At 39.2% G+C, this 16,230-nt stretch overlaps 1 protein-coding gene and 1 long non-coding RNA gene across 3 annotated transcripts in view; one reads left to right on the forward strand and one right to left on the reverse strand.

Annotated features, from left to right (window-relative positions):
* The window catches only part of ft (cadherin-related tumor suppressor fat), a 94,799-nt gene that overhangs the window by 52,119 nt on the left and 26,450 nt on the right, over positions 1 to 16,230 (reverse strand). The gene's annotated exons all lie outside the window — the stretch shown is intronic.
* LOC136998072 (uncharacterized) overlaps positions 1 to 16,230 on the forward strand; it is a 55,312-nt gene that overhangs the window by 10,297 nt on the left and 28,785 nt on the right. For both annotated transcript variants that reach the window (XR_010888644.1, XR_010888643.1), the window contains exon 2: positions 2,865 to 2,986. This is a non-coding gene — a long non-coding RNA (uncharacterized lncRNA). The remainder of the gene's footprint in view (positions 1 to 2,864; positions 2,987 to 16,230) is intronic.

A 16,230-nucleotide genomic window follows, 5' to 3' on the forward strand; every position in this document is an offset into this window, starting at 1 on the left:
TGCTTCGCTTCCTTTTAAATTGATCGACGACCCATAGGCGTATCATCGAAAAACATCGGGGCTGCTCTTTACGATCAGACACCGCGTCGTTCGTCGTAACGCATCTCGATCCGAGATCTAAAGCTGACGCCACGATTTTACGACGGACTGTTACAGCGACCCGCAGCCACCGTTACATCCCGGAGACACTTGTAGATATTATGCTGTGGGCGCTCGCGCCGCGATGACGACCCGTCTTATAAATAAGATGCATTTTTTCTTCATCTTTCAAATTTTGGACATTAACTGCTCGAACTGCACCGAAGGTCCGTTAAGAGATAGAAGACTGACTAATTGAAAAATTAAGGGAAAATTACGGTTTTATTGTCCACTTTGATGAAACTTAATTTGTCAAAAATGTTTATTACACCTCGTTACAAAGATCGGGTATTTTGTCTTGAATTGATCGATGATCGTACATATGAATATCGCCGGAAACATCGAGATTCGACGAGAGAATAGATTACGGCGAAATGCGTCATACACACGTAGCGTATCGCGTGGGCACACATGAAATGTCAGGTATTTTTTTTTATACAATAATTACAATTTATTATTAATGCTGATATAGAGCCATAAGATTCGAGCACTAAGGCCCTGCTCTTGGCTTTATATCAGCATTAATAATAAATTGTAATTATTGTATTAATCGAAAGAGCCAGTTATTGAATATTGTTATTATAATTTTTTTTTTATATTCTGGAAGGTGGCTTAAATTTGATTAACACACGGTTTGCGGCTGTATATAATATTGGAATTTCGGGAAGAGAGAGGGAGAGAGAGAGAGAGAGAGAGAGAGAGAGAGAGAGAGAGAGAAACACGACCAGATTTTCGACGAACGCGTTTGAAGGATACCCTTCGGCTCTGTGCTTTGTTCACAGGGTTTGTTCACAGAAACTCATCAATTCTCGCGAACGATGCTTCATAATTAAATAAAATCGAAAAATTCTTTGCCACTTATTTTTCAACAATATTTTACTTTATTTATTATATTGAATTATTGTGTTAAATATAATATTATACCTTGCGTCAAATCTAATTTATATCGTAAATCAAATAAAAAACATAGTTTATTTTTTAAAGAGCCAAAAATTTCTTGCAAATATGTTTTTCTATTTGATATGAAATGGCGTTTTATTTATGACAAATCAAATAACAATTATATATCTTTTTATGCATGATTGAAAAACTTGAAAAGGATAAACGCGAAAACAAAGATCGTTCGCGAAAGTCGACGTTGCGGCAACGCGATATACCTACCTACGCGAATAGCAGTCCGTTGGTCGCGAGTACAGTTAATAAGCGAGTGAACAACAACAGCAATACAACGAAGGAATATATTCTCGAAGTAACGTGGGAGGCGTCCGTTCATGAGAGAAACCGGCGCGCAATCACGATGCAAAAGGGTTAAAAAACCTGGGACGGAGAAGTTAGATTTTTGCACATTCACGCCACTTTCTAAAGCCGCGACACGATCGTTTATCCGGAGCGCGAGCTTCCCCGGAGGGGGATATTAGAAAGGATGGAATGATAATCGAAGGTCAAGTGCTAAATGCTCGCCCCGAACGTTCGAATATGCATTCATGAATCTACGTCGTTTAACCCTCGATCGCTATGCTTGAATTCGAATAACGTGATTACTATCGCGCGATCAATCCTGACTCTGATAATAAATGATGTTACGTTTTATTTTCACCCGGTCGAAACTTTTCTCGTTTTGCTAGTGTAAAGATATCCTCTACTGATGTAATTTAATATTATTATTGAGATAATTTCGAAGATTGTCATTCTTTATAACATTAGAAAATTATATTTTATTATAAATGCAAAAATATTTAAAAATTTATTATAAACAAATTGATATAAATGCAATTATAAAAATAAAAAATCTGACCCTCGATTTTATTGCGGCACTTGATTATCTTGAAACGTAATGGAATAGTAAGTAAGATATGCCACTTGATAAATAACACATAGAATATCGATGAACAGCTGCGATTTCGGTGAATATAGATAGACGAGCGATATACGTTGTTAACGATATTGTCGATTTTTATTTTAACTTAGCGGACATGCAACGGGAACGCGTGATTTGTGGGGTGAAAATTTATTGAAAGCGCCCGTCAATCAATCTGGGAATAATTTGCGGCCGAGGCGGAATGAAATGATTTCGCACGTCGATCGCGAGATAATAGATGCATCGAAGTAACGGTAACTCGCGAGATATTACGCGGTACGATTCTCGGGATGTGGGGTGAGATCCGCGCGCAGCTATCGTAATTACATCGGTAATACGGCTATGTAATCGTAAATACAATTAGTGTTGATTGCAGTGCCTGCACGATTTTTTATCGCTATTGCAGGCGTTATCCTTCGGGAATTCATATGCGAACATTATATTTATCTTTTTCAGTATCAATCAGTATATCAGAAGTACTCAGCAGCTGTGCGTGTTTACTATGTAAATGTTATATATATATATATATATATATATATATATATATATACAAATATGGATATAGGAGTGCATTGTACTATGAAAAAACAAATTCCATGAATGACTATCACGATTGATCTCTGCATTAGGAACTTGTGTAGAAATCTTTGGGCAGATCAATATTAGCGATACAATAAAAATAAATTACAATATATTACATATTGTTGTAATATTAATAAAAGCATCAGTAGAAGAAAAGATCCATTTGTTATATGTATATTGTTTCTACATTGTGAGATTTTTTCAGAAAATTTTAAACGAGTATTACTTTGTTGATTTTTGTTTTAGAAAAATTTTTCTAATTTCTTTTTAATTATTCTTGTTGCAGTTACGCTTGATGAAGGATCGTCAAGGTTGTCGGAGCTACGTTCGATTCGATGCGGGAACGCAGATTAATAGCTGAATGCACGTTCGTCAATCAGTGCCCACATCTCGCAGATAGCAACGACGGTGAGTAAATAAATCGTATTCGCAATTATGTGTAAAGTAATGAATCTAATGTCACTTAACGTGAACTCGTAAATATACGCGCCGAGTACGCAGCATGGCGTGTCGGCCGTAAACTATCCATAATTTCCACTGCGAGCAAGTCGGGTGAGGTTGACACATTAAAACGGCGGAAACACTCGCAATACGGACTTATTAAATATGGCGCTGAGACTCGTTCTACATAATGCGCCGTTTTCATCCCGCGGTCGACAGCGCAACACGCCCTCTTGCAATTATCATCGATTTATGGAATCGTATGTAAATCGCCAGTTGTTGGAATATACAACTGGTACAAATACTAGAAAGTATCGTATTATTGAATTTTTTAGACGTCGATTGCAAATTTCGTTAGGAAGAGAAATAGAAGGAAGAGAAACTTCCATTTAACATAGTTGTCATTATCATTCTTCAAAAAGTAATATGCGAAAAGTAAAGATTAATAATTTTATGTTAGTGTGGGAGATTTGTTGAAATTTTAAATCACTTTTTCTCGCGAACACTCTTTAAAATGTGCTCTTTAACGTCTCGCGGTTCTTGTTATTTCTCGACGTTTCAAATATTTACCGTTTCGGACACAGAGCCTTCCGTGATTCACATTTACATTTACAAGTCCTTAAATATGCAATGGTCGCATAATAGGCACTACGTATTATGCCGATTGTACATTCATCGAGCTCGTTTTGTCTCGCGCGACGCTTTTTAACCCGCGGTCCGCACAAAAGTCTCGTCTTCCGGATGACCTTCACGCCGAGCCTTTATTAATGAGGGTACTCTGGATCCCTTTCTTTTTTTTCTCTGCTCCGCCGCTGATCCTTTTCACCAAACGCGTCCTTTAATTTACGAAGCTCACACACAGCTCATGAGCGGATCGAAAGGTTCAACGCCGGCTGAAATTCTGGTGTTGCAGCGAAAATTATCGCAACCGCGTACGCGAACGGCAATCTTAATTGATGATAATTTATATATTCATAAGTATATATCAAGATTCATTAACTTATATTGCAAGTCATCAAAAGAATACCGCACGCAAGGTGAACATCCCGTTCATCGGTGCCATGAGGGAGAGGAGCAGGGGAATGTTGAAGAGAAACTGCACCCTCCTGGGTTTTTTGATGAGAACAGTGAAGTGATTACATTGAAGTAAATTAAGTAAGCAGGGAAGGGTAATTATATCATCTTAGTCTTCCTAAGAGCACACGATTAACTTTGAAGTCGGGATTCCAAGTTTCGATTAATTTCGCTTATCATATTATCCGGTATTGGAAACGGAGAATAAGGGCAACAATAACGAAAATTGCGAAAAATTAGCACTTTTTTTTAGGCGATCACGCTTCAAACGAAAAAAAATGCCGCCGACTCCCGGTAATCGTTCGAAGATCTCGATCTTGCATAATTTCACTCCGCATCGTTGTCTCGCTCGGGTGGATCTCTCGCGCGCGTTTAACACCCACGAAATCTCAACGGCGAGACACGCCGGTGAGGAGAATCGCATCGCATTGCACCGCGTCGCGTCGCGTCGTGTCGTGTCGGATCGCGCGCGAAGGTCGACACCGAGTAATTGTCCCGGGGTCTTACGAGCGACCGCGCGAAATACGGCTTGGTGTGTTAAACGCGCGACATCGGTATACTACGAGAACGACAGAAAGAAAGAGCTGACCGTCTGATATTCAGACACACCGCTTTCCAAGGTCCCGATCCGCGCGGGGGTCACCTTCGTTGGCTGATGCCTCTTTCAGGCCTGAAAAGAGAGTCCCGGGCAACAATGACGGTCTGCTATATGGGCTCTCTCGGCTGCAAGAACTCGACGTATCTCGCTATGCTCCCCCCCCCCCTTCTCTTTCTCTCTGTCTCTACTATCACCTTCCTTTTATTCCCTATAAACCCGCCATCCTCGACACCCTTCCTCCTGCCCTCGACACGTATACCGGGTGTAAAAGTGCCTTTGTCAACCGAGTGACGGATTTAGACGGATTTTGTTTTTGTACGGCGGAGCCCGTCGTTTGTTCCGCACTGGGAGTTGAGATTACATAATCGTTATCTGCTGATCGACAAATGCGTGAATTCTTCGTTTTTAAGCAAAATCTTGCGAGATTTGGCAGCGCAGATTTTTAAGTGCATTGTTTCAGCTATTGAAGTCTGATTGAAATTATTAATGATTAATTAAACATCGTCAGGAATAATCTATAAAAATTTTATACGCGCAGATTGCTAATTTTCTGAAAATTTATACTGAAAATTTATAACTTATTAAAAATTTCTAAGATGAATATATTTATGATATTTCACTGACCAAATTATACAAATACATCAACATTATTCGCCCCGCGAAAGTTATAGAATCATTGACTATTCACGATCGATTATTAAAAGAAGATAAATTTGTCAGTCCTGACGTAGCGGATGTAGAGTTTTTCCCAACAATCTATTGAGTTTTCAATGTCAGAGAATAGTAAGAAAGGGCCAAATATTTCAGTAGTAAGCATTTAGGTTCACATTTGTTGGAAAAATTCGTAAAGTTCAAAAGACTCAGGAAAAACCTATGTCTACGGCTTTGACATCTCGACCATACAACACAACACTTGAATGCACAATGTAATCTTCCTGCTCTTAATCCCCACGCTCTTTTAATCACCACTTGCTGATTCTCCTTTTGTATTCTCTCAGTCACACGGCCGACTTTTCAATCGTTTCTTTTCACTTGTATGAATAAATCCTCCATAATCCTGCCACACTTTTAGGTGACACTTTTAGGACGGCACTTTTAAGATTACAAATATGCAGCCCTCTTCAAATGCAAAAGATATCTGCATATGTGGAAACTTTCGTATTATACTTTAAAATAATATTAGTGTTGTGATCCGACTGTGTAGGAACAAATATGAAAACACAAATCTTTATAAAATTACATTTTTATATCATGTATAATACATAAAAATATAGAAATTAAAATTTTTTTTATTGTAAAATGTAATGTAAAATTAGTCTATTTTTCTATTAATTAATGTCGAATCGTTATCTAAGTAATATCGATTAAAATCAATGCCTAAGGAATAATTTCAAGTAAAACGCCGCGGAATACGAATTTCAATATTTCACAAATATTCACATTTGAAAATTTTTGCGCGAATATGTCGCAGAATCTCGTTCCGATGCACGGTAGCCGCCTTCGGCGCGAGTTTGACGCTCTTAGCAGGCTGTAAAGTACTCCTTAATCTTTCCGCGATCCGTCACTTCGATGATCCTTAACTTGTCTTCCCGAGGATCGCGCGCGCGGAATATGGTGGTGCATTAAGACCTTAATAGCGCCGCCGCCGTTATTATGATATGATAATGATACACTGCCGAACATTGTAGCATTCACCCTACTACCTCTCCGCGTCCTTCGAGATTCACTCGAGCGCGCGATCGAAAAAGGCCCGTTGACATGTTATTATATTTTAATCGTTTATTACGCCATTACCAACACGCCCAATCGAGTATTTTTTCTTCGCGATTACGTCCGGTCGAACAAGAAGAGGGATGTTACCCCCGTCCATCGCTAATAAAGATATTTATTAAAATTCCGCGGACTTTTATTAAATTATTGAATCGTTAAAATATTTAATTATAAAATTAAGTTATCGCATTCAATTATCATTGTCGCCATCGCGGAAGGGAATGTTTTTAATTTAGAACTATCATATACAACTTCGTGATTACGTCACCGCATATTTCGTGGCTGCTCGTATTAGCGAATTAGCGATACAAAATTGAGTGTTGAATAACTTATGCTACCGAATTGACTCATACTCGCAAACCGATGTATCGGCGACTTTGGATAAATGAATAAGTTGCAATTACGCGTTCCGCGAGTCAGTGTGACGCGGGCGAAGGTAGTCTCAATCGAGCGATTTACGAGGAGGAAGAAGAAGAAAAACCGCAAAGACAAAGCTTACCTACGAGGAGAACCGGTTTTTACAATTATTCCTTAATCCCGGAATGAATCGCGGCACCGTGTAGATCGAACATTTAGGAGCTTTATTTACACCTATACGTCGCGATGACGACGACCGAGTTGCCACCCGTGAGACAATACTCGTTCAGAGTTTGGTGTACGAACGGGAATAATAATGAATCTGCTTGCCGCGGCGAGAAAAGCTGGTGTATAACAGTTACGCCGTTACAACGAGACAACGTAAGTTAAAAGCGAAATAAACGCGGTGGTAGAACGGCCGGGGAATCATCGCGCGGGCATTGAGCACCGCAAAATCAGCTTCGATGCCTCTTCTTAATATCGCGCGCGATTTAAGTCGCCACGTCGCGAAGCCAGTGATCGTTCGCTTGGACGCCCAGGCGCTCCAGGATAATTGCTACCGGCAATCATAGTAAAACGTCGATGAGCGGCTGATGAGGTTCTCGAATAGAGATATTGATTGCGAGCGCAAATGCTATTCGTCAATATAAATGTAATAAGCAAGCGATAATTGTATGAAAATATTAAAATCTTATTTGAAAATGTAAATATAATTACAGAATATTGTCGGTATGATGTGATGAAAATCGTAAGAGAGAAAGTAATTTCTCAACAAGTCGAATATAATATCAAGTACCTTTTTTCATACGAGGCTTTTGAGAAGTTCGATTTCGGCAATCAAGATCAGCAATATCTTTTCTCTTTTATCAAAGCTCTGTATATTTTTTTTTAAATGGTATACATTTAATATAATTATGGTATTCATAAATAATAGTATTTTTATACATCTGAAACTTTAAGTATTTTTAACAGAACAAGAGACAAGCTTTATGCGTAGTCAAAATGGCTTTTCAATCGAAAGAGATTTATAGTTGAAAAATAAGAATTTATGCATATACGCGGGAATAATAATTTACCGTTTCTACAAAACGAGTTTTGTTGACGTCGAATTAATGTAGATAATGATTTGCTCAGCTAACAAAATAAGACAAAACATGAGGCGGCAATATCCGAAAAATCGCGAGAGTTCTACACGCGTTTACATCATGCCGACACTCTCGATAGTTCTGTTTCGAGATACAATTAAAAGGAGGAAAAGGATAAAGTAGAGATAGAAAGAGAAAACGAGAGAGAGAGAGAGAGAGAGAGAGAGAGAAGAAGAAGAAGAAGAAGGAGAAGAAGAAGAAAAAGAAGAAGAAGACGAACATCGAGTCACTGAGATCGAGCCCCGCCTTCCATCCTTTGAGGCCCTGCAAGGCCCGGAACGTTTTCATTCAGAGATCTATCTCTTATTCTTCCCCTACTTCTCTCTCTCTCTCTCTCTCTCTCTCTCTCTCAATCTGCCGACGATCGATTTATGTTAATTTCTTTCCCCGCGGGAAGGAAAAAGGGCGCCATTAGGCATGCGCATATACGTTAGTCATAAAATAATATCTATGACAGTTACGTCTGTTCCGGTTAGACAGTTAAGTCAGTTAAAGTCAGAAGACGCGGTTAGGAGCAAAGCTCTTTTAGACCCTATAAGAATTTTAATGACACAAAAATATCCGTCGGTTTATCTTGAGAAAGTAGATTAATTAATTTTTCCGTGATGTTTATCAAACAAAACGCAAGTCGATAAAAGGAATAAGAATCTAAGGGACCAATCGAGTTCGTTTACACAGAGTGAATCGGAAGGAAATAGTCGAAAAGAGTATTTAGAATGCCGAAACAAATAAAAAAATCTCAATGTCAATATAAATTCAAATTTCTTTACAATTAAACAATTTATTTTTACGAGAAGTATTTTTATTACATTATAAATTACAAGTTTTAAAATAATTTTGTCAAATTTCAGAAAAAGTACAAAAAATTTTGCGTCGTTCACAGCGTAAAAACGAATTATCTCTGTAACAGTTTGGAATAAGTTCCGTGTTTGTAAAAATGTTTTTCATCGCGTACATTACAGAATTATGATTTTCTTTCGAATCACACTCAATGTGCGCTCGACGGCGATCCCGGATCGACGAATTCGCTCCGAGGAAATTATGCTGAGCGCCGATAAGCGGACGCGTTAATTTTTGCGCGCATCGATTAGTCGCGGACACGCCGATTACTTGGTCGGAAGGAGTCACTTAATGTGCGCTAGTGAGCGAGAAGAAAAGTGCTCTCTTTATTATCCGCGGATACAAATTCCGACGCTCTTCCCGTTCAAGACTTGCAAGACAGCGCATGGCGCGTATTAAAACAGAAAAGTACTTGTAACGGCGGTGATCCCGCGAGATATGTAAATACGAGATATAATTATCAGCCGGGCAGCCCCGGGCGACGAAGAATTTTAATGCGACGCGGATAATTTCGATTTTATTCAGTGAGCTTCGCCAGGAATTCAATTCGCCGGCTTAGATACGTGATTTGCACGATGACGATTCCGAGTCGCGGTGTCGATTTCAATTTTGCCGCATTCTTTATCCCCACCTCTCTCTCTCTCTCTCTCTCATCTTCTTTTTCCATCCCTTTGAGATCCTCTCGCCTCCACAATATTGCAATTGTTGTATTCGCGCGCGTTATCCAGTCCGTGATAGATGAAACGCGCGTGTTGTGCTCGCACGCATCGTCATTTCGCATACTCGCGATCGCACGCGGGGATTACGGAATACAATCAACCGTACACGAGGCTCAGACGGAAGAGAAATTAGACGCGATACGAAACTACTGAGCGTCCCGCGTGTTCTTTAGGTCTTCGCACACCCCGGGACCACCAACGCAACGCGAACGAAAGTATGTATATGTAGCGAGTTGTTCGACCCTCAGATCGCTGATATACTGTCATTGATTGTAAATTGATTAATTTTTGTTGCAAATTAATTTATAATATCTCTGTTATTTTATTATATATTAATTCTATAATATTTCCGTAATAAAAATACGATAATTCTATTTTGCATAGTTAATTTCTTTAATATTTTTAATATTTTATAATATATGCGTTACTTTTTTGTATGTACGTTCGGCTTGGACGCTCTTCGCAGGCTTATACGTAGGCTTATATATGTATACGTTTGTCAAGGTGCACAGGGATATTAACATAAATCGATCTCGATCCTGAGATCGATCTCGAAACGAAAAAAATATTCCGGTATCATGCGCTTATGGGCCCGCCAACCGTGAGCCTCCGACACGGGCCCCGAAGGACGGGGCGGGCGCGGCCCGATCCGACGACTCTCTCTTTCTCTCTCTCTCTCTCTCTCTCTCTCTCTCTCTCTCTCTCTCTCTCTCTCTCTCTCTCTCTCTCTCTCTCTCTCTCTCTATCTTATCTATCGCCTTTCTCCTCTCTCCGTCGCCTTGTCATGTTTCTCTTTTGTTGACCTGCGGCTCGACAGATCGAATCCAGATGAAAGTACACTGCATAATTCTAAACTTGCGTATACCTTTGTATTGAAACTATGTACTATTGCATATCTATAGATTTTTTCATGTAATGTATGATCTGGAGTTTATAATGAGTAAAAAAGTTTAAAAAATTGACAATTGAAAGAAATGAATAAAATATTATATCAGAATATTGTAAGATGAAAAGAGCTAAATGTAAATGCCATAAAATAATTGGATTGAATATTAGAAATGAAAAGATCGCATTGCAAAAGGAGCGATTATCTGCTATAAAATTTTTCTCAGGAAAAAAATCGACTTCGAAAAGTTGATCAAAGAGCGTATCATTAAATTTCGACGTGGCGGCGGTGGGCAATCCCGTGTTTGCTACGCACTTTATTTAATAAAATGTTTCTTGGGGAAGAAACTCGCGGCTTAATATTCAGCGGGCGAGCGATGCCTCGCGAGAGCACAAAATGTTTGGGCTTGCGGCGCATGTTTTCCCTGAAACGCGCCGTGGCATCGCACTAATTTTTTTTTTTTCGTCCATGGTATCTGGCGTACAACCGCGAATTTTTTCACATAAACACACGCACACGCACTCGCGCGCATCGTCGATGCGTAAAATAAAACTTGCGAAAAAATGCGCGCGCTCCTAAATCCCACACCGTACCGGACGCGTCGCGCGAGTACGGGCGCACATATGTGCGTGTAACACGTAGGCAAAGAGTTCCCGCGGGGCTCAATCGTTATCGCCGAGGCCTTATCTCGTCTTAAGACTTCTTTGCAAGAGCAACGCAAGAGCCGAGGCCCTTCTGCAATTATCCCCCTCCGCGCCCGTCAGCCCCCCTTCGCTCGCTCCGACGTCCCCCTTGGAGTCTCTCGGAGGCTTTTGCGTCAAGACTCCCTCCTTCCCTCCCTTTTTCTCTTTATCATCATTCCCTCTTGTCCCCTTCTTGATCCGAGAATTTGATTTTTCCGTAGCCAACACACGTGTGATATACACTCGACGTAGCACGCGTTGCGTTTATGCCTGCCATACGCAAAAATTTCATTTGTAGATGAAGCGCATCGTCGATCTTACGAATCACGAATGCATTTTTATCGCATTAAATATTTATTCGCGATATTTTCGTGAAGAAAACGCAATCTTCAAAATCTACAGATTAACTCTTACTTATAATTTTTACAAATGCGATTTCAGAAACATATTCGTACGAATTATTCTTTACCATGAAACATGAGAGGTATCGCGTGACACACCCTGTATAACTTGGCGCGCGATCTGGCGCGATTAATTAACAGACTGAGTCCATAATGCAATTTATTATTATCGTCATTGCCCGACGATATCTCCCGCGACACTCATTCTGCGAGGAGTACTCTGTATATTAACGCGCGCTCAAATTAATTAACGGATATTATGGCCGCCGCAAAATCCGCTTAAGTGTAGCCGAGGCGCCGAAGGTGTTAATTTAAGGCGGTGCAACGCGGCGCGCGCGAGCTATTCGCGACTGTTAATTCAGTCTCGATTAAACACTTTCGTATCGCTGAACTCGCTACTCGATTGAGATTCTCGTCGATATAAGTAGACAACAAGTGTGTATCGTAAAATCTACGTAAAATATAAAGTATTAAAATACATAGAGATAGAGACAGTTGTGAAATATGCATACTGTTGAAAAATCTCGTATAGTGTTAATAAAATATAGCGAATGAAAGAGTAAGTATATGCAATATATACGCAATTATTGTTTTTCCAAGGGAATAAAAAAATATAGAGGAATTAGGAATAAAAGAATATAGAGAATATTATATACCTTTCGCGTCGAAATTTGAATCCGAATTTGTAATCAGAAATTACAATGTTTGCAAACGAGATGAGGGCCAGATAATCGCTAATTGCTCGCCATTGAATTCCCCCCGGTTGCTTTTCACGGACAGTTATCTTGCACGCGATTCAGAGTAAGTGCATTTTCCGCAAGGATGCATTTCGCGCTGGAATGATCACTCCGATACGAGTGGCACGCTCGTAAAGCGTCATTATGTATTTTACGAACGCCATTTGCGCTTTTAATTGGGTTATCTCGCTGCAGCGAGAGGTTAAATGATAACAAATATTCAACAACATTGTAAGAATTTATTGCAACCAGCAACATTATTAACTACCATAATTAATATCATAGGCTGATGTAGAAACGTATAATTTTAATGTTCAATTATTCTATATGATTATATGATTCTCTAAAAAATTTTCCGTAGTTTTTCTCCAACATTTTATGTTCTTAAAAATTTTACAGAGAAACTTAAAACACTTGAACTCAAGACAGTAAGAAACTATCCAAAAAATTTGTGATAAAAGATTGGAATAATGTTGCTGTCTAATATAATTTATCTCGCACTCTATTTCTCGGAAGTAAAATTACAAATTATTCTTTTCTGAGATAATATATATATATTTGTAGTGTTGAATGTCACACATATATCACATAAGATAAACGCGCTTTCACTCGACGATGTCGACGCATTGTCCGACACAATGCAGCAAATCTGTACTTTCGCGGCACCCCGTATACACAATGCACATGAAGGGTGCGGCAGCCCAGGGCTGGTCGGCGGAGGGCCTGACAGTCACTCAATGAATTATTGGCCATAATAGCAGTGGCAGCGAGGCCGAGGCTTGGTTCTCTCTTTCTCTTTCTCTCGCGTCTCTCGACGGGCCCCGTGCAACTCGATTCCAGGGGCCGCCGTAACCCAAGGCCAAACCGGGGGGAGGGGTTTAGTTTCACGAGTTTCCGGGAAAGTCTCTTTTTGTACACGACCTGCATCTTTTCTATAGTTAACTCAAGTTACTCTTCGAGGTTCATTGTGCTCCAATTTCTACCTGCTTATTCGATTTGATCGGATATTTGACACAAATGCACCCATTATTGTGTACCGCAAACAGATTCTCCATCGCTCGTCGGAGGCATCAGGTACTTTCTAACAACAGATGGTCTTAGTCTCGATGGTCATACGGTGCTAGATTTTATGGCTATAGTTCACACATCGTTGATTTTCGCGCGTTAAATAGCGATGGCGAACAATCGGAAGTAACTAGCGGAAAGAATTATACAAATGCTTTAAGCTGAAAAGCTAAAGATCAACCATTGAAAGAATATTTCCAGAAAAGACCACGAATGTTTAAAATTCTATAGAAATATTTCGAGGGATCTGAATTGTAGACATCCGATAATCCATCAATTCAGGAGTTTCAGGAATCCATAAGATTAAAAGTACTTTAGATCGAAGGAGAGATACCCAGAAAGGTGAGGAAAGAACGTGAATTTTTCGATTCACGGGCTTAAAAAGTGCCAAACAGCCAAACTTTCAAGGGCTTGAAGTGATCTCGTTACGAGCCAACTTGGGAATCAGTCATTACACCACCGTGACCGGCGAGCAAGTTTTTACGAGTATCCGCCAGATTATAAGAGAGCGAAGCGATCCGATGTGAGTACTTCTGACTTATGTCTGTATCCTTATGCGATTTAAAGAGTCGCGACCCGAGTGGTCCGAGAATTGCCGAAAAAGTCCGGGATTACGGGCATTATTCAATTATGACGTCATTAGGAGCTTGTTGCGCTTTCCAAAACAGTATATATATATTGGGTAATTCCTTTTTATTCTTCTTCGAAACGAGCAAATGATTCGCCGCGCGATGAGAGGATATGTTTTGCGGAAACGATTAGCCTCATACATTGTAGAGCACCATTTACTCGCGCGGAGGAACACTTTTTCTTACATGGCAAAAATTACGATGTAATAAAAGGTACTATGTAAGCCGTTTTTCAACGAAATGATTCGTACACATTTACGAAATTCAAAATATGTAAGAAATGTGAGTTAAGACATTTAGAATAGTTAATATTGCTACAATATTGTGTATTGTGTATTGATATTTTCACTTAATAATATCAATAATATATAATTGAAGAATAGATTTTTATAATTATGATAATAATATTGCAATTAAAAGCTGTGGCGAAATGAAAGAACATTTCCACCGATTCATCGGTGCACTTTTTTCATTCTATCCAGTCTATTATGTCTATCAACCTATCATTTCAACTTTGCTAATTCATTTTAATTATCCAGAGTCGATTGCCGAATGGAACGTACTGAATTTTGCACGACAACGACGACGACGAACGATTCCGGGACGCACTTTTAACGCAATGCGGTGGAAAGAGTGATTCTTCGAAGCCGGTATCTGTTCATAATCGGGCGACCTTCGCATAGTGATCATTCTTGGGGACTATGTTCTCGATAAAATACTACTTGGTTGGTCCTCCGCTTTTTATCTCCAGCTGGCTCAGAAGCGCGCGCTCGCTAATGACCGTCAGATACGGCGGCGGGCCCCGCCATTTTCGGGACCGAGCGATTCGCGCGTGCATCCACGGATTTCGACGAGGAATCTATACTCGCAGCGAAAAAGCCGCGCAAACTCGTCCGATTACGCTTGGCGTGTTCCTTTTGTCACAATAAATCCGTATGACGTACAAATAACACGCGCGATTATTGTGGAAATTGCGCCGGGCCTCGCCAGAACACGCGATCATAAAGACCTAATTTCGCGTGCTAAGTATACTTCGGAATTTACGACATCATCGTGACAGCATCATGTTACTTCGATGTCACGATATTTAATTCTCAGCGCGTTTCAGCGATGGCCGATGCAGCGCGTAGCGCAATAGCGAATTTATGAGCTCATGAGTTCTACGTGCAATATCTTTATGTACACTTGTGGAGCTTTTTGTGTAGACATGTTTCATGATAAATACGTTTATCAACAATGTAATACTAATAAAATTCTATGTTGTACAAAAAAATATATATTGAAACAATGATAAAGAACCACACAAATGGAACCGCAATTTAATATATGTATGTATGTGTTATATTTATTTCAATTTATTTATTTAAGTATTGGTTAGCCTTCATATATTAAATTGCAGTTTCACTCAGTTTTTATTATGTCTCGAAAACTTAGAATTCTTAAATTTGGTCCGACCATTTACATTATATCATACAAAATCATCGTGCGGCTCAATTTAAACGAAAATGTAATATCTCATATTAAGATTCCGAATAAAGGAGATACTTTCATGTCATACGAATGCGTTTTTAAAGTTTTATAAAGTCAGATTTAATTTTATATTAACACTAAAAAAAGCCTGATAGCAGGCCGAAACGTTTGTCGATTGTAGTTTGTTTTCAAAATATATATACGCACAATCTAGCATTGGCTTTTGCAGAGCCAGATTTAGATCGTAGGGAGCTCCTAAGCACTGGCTTTACATAGGGCCTTTTTAATTTTTTCCATCAATTTAATACTCGTATGAAATTAGTTGTATGGAACCTTTAAGGCTGCTGCCCCTGCTGGCCTAAGCAATTGTTTATATTGCTTATGCCAAAATCCGACCCTGGACTTTTGGCTCTTTATTATATCATTGTTTTAATTCTATGAGGCTTTTGTAATACAATTTATTTTAATATATATTGATATTTGCATTACTCGTTCTTTATCTTCAGCACTAAATATGATTTCGAATTTTATTTCTTCGGTAGAAATCTATGTAGAAATCTGGATTTTTACTCATTACACGAGATTCCGATCTAGTTTCTAGCTTTTTTCCAGCGTGTTTACAGCGTGTCATAACAACTCGATCCAATTACTTTGCATAATCCGTCCGTTCTACATGGTAGTTGTTATATCAGAATTTTCACGTAAGAATATAACGTATTGAGATTTTAGTAGGGAATAACACTCGCCAATTCCAAAACTATTGAGCCTAATTGAAATTTTAAAATCCATGGGATGATTTTTTAATTCGACAGTTTAGAATTCTATTCATAATCTTAT

Source organism: Linepithema humile, chromosome 2, assembly GCF_040581485.1.
Source record: "Linepithema humile isolate Giens D197 chromosome 2, Lhum_UNIL_v1.0, whole genome shotgun sequence".
Classification (NCBI taxonomy): domain Eukaryota; kingdom Metazoa; phylum Arthropoda; class Insecta; order Hymenoptera; family Formicidae; genus Linepithema; species Linepithema humile.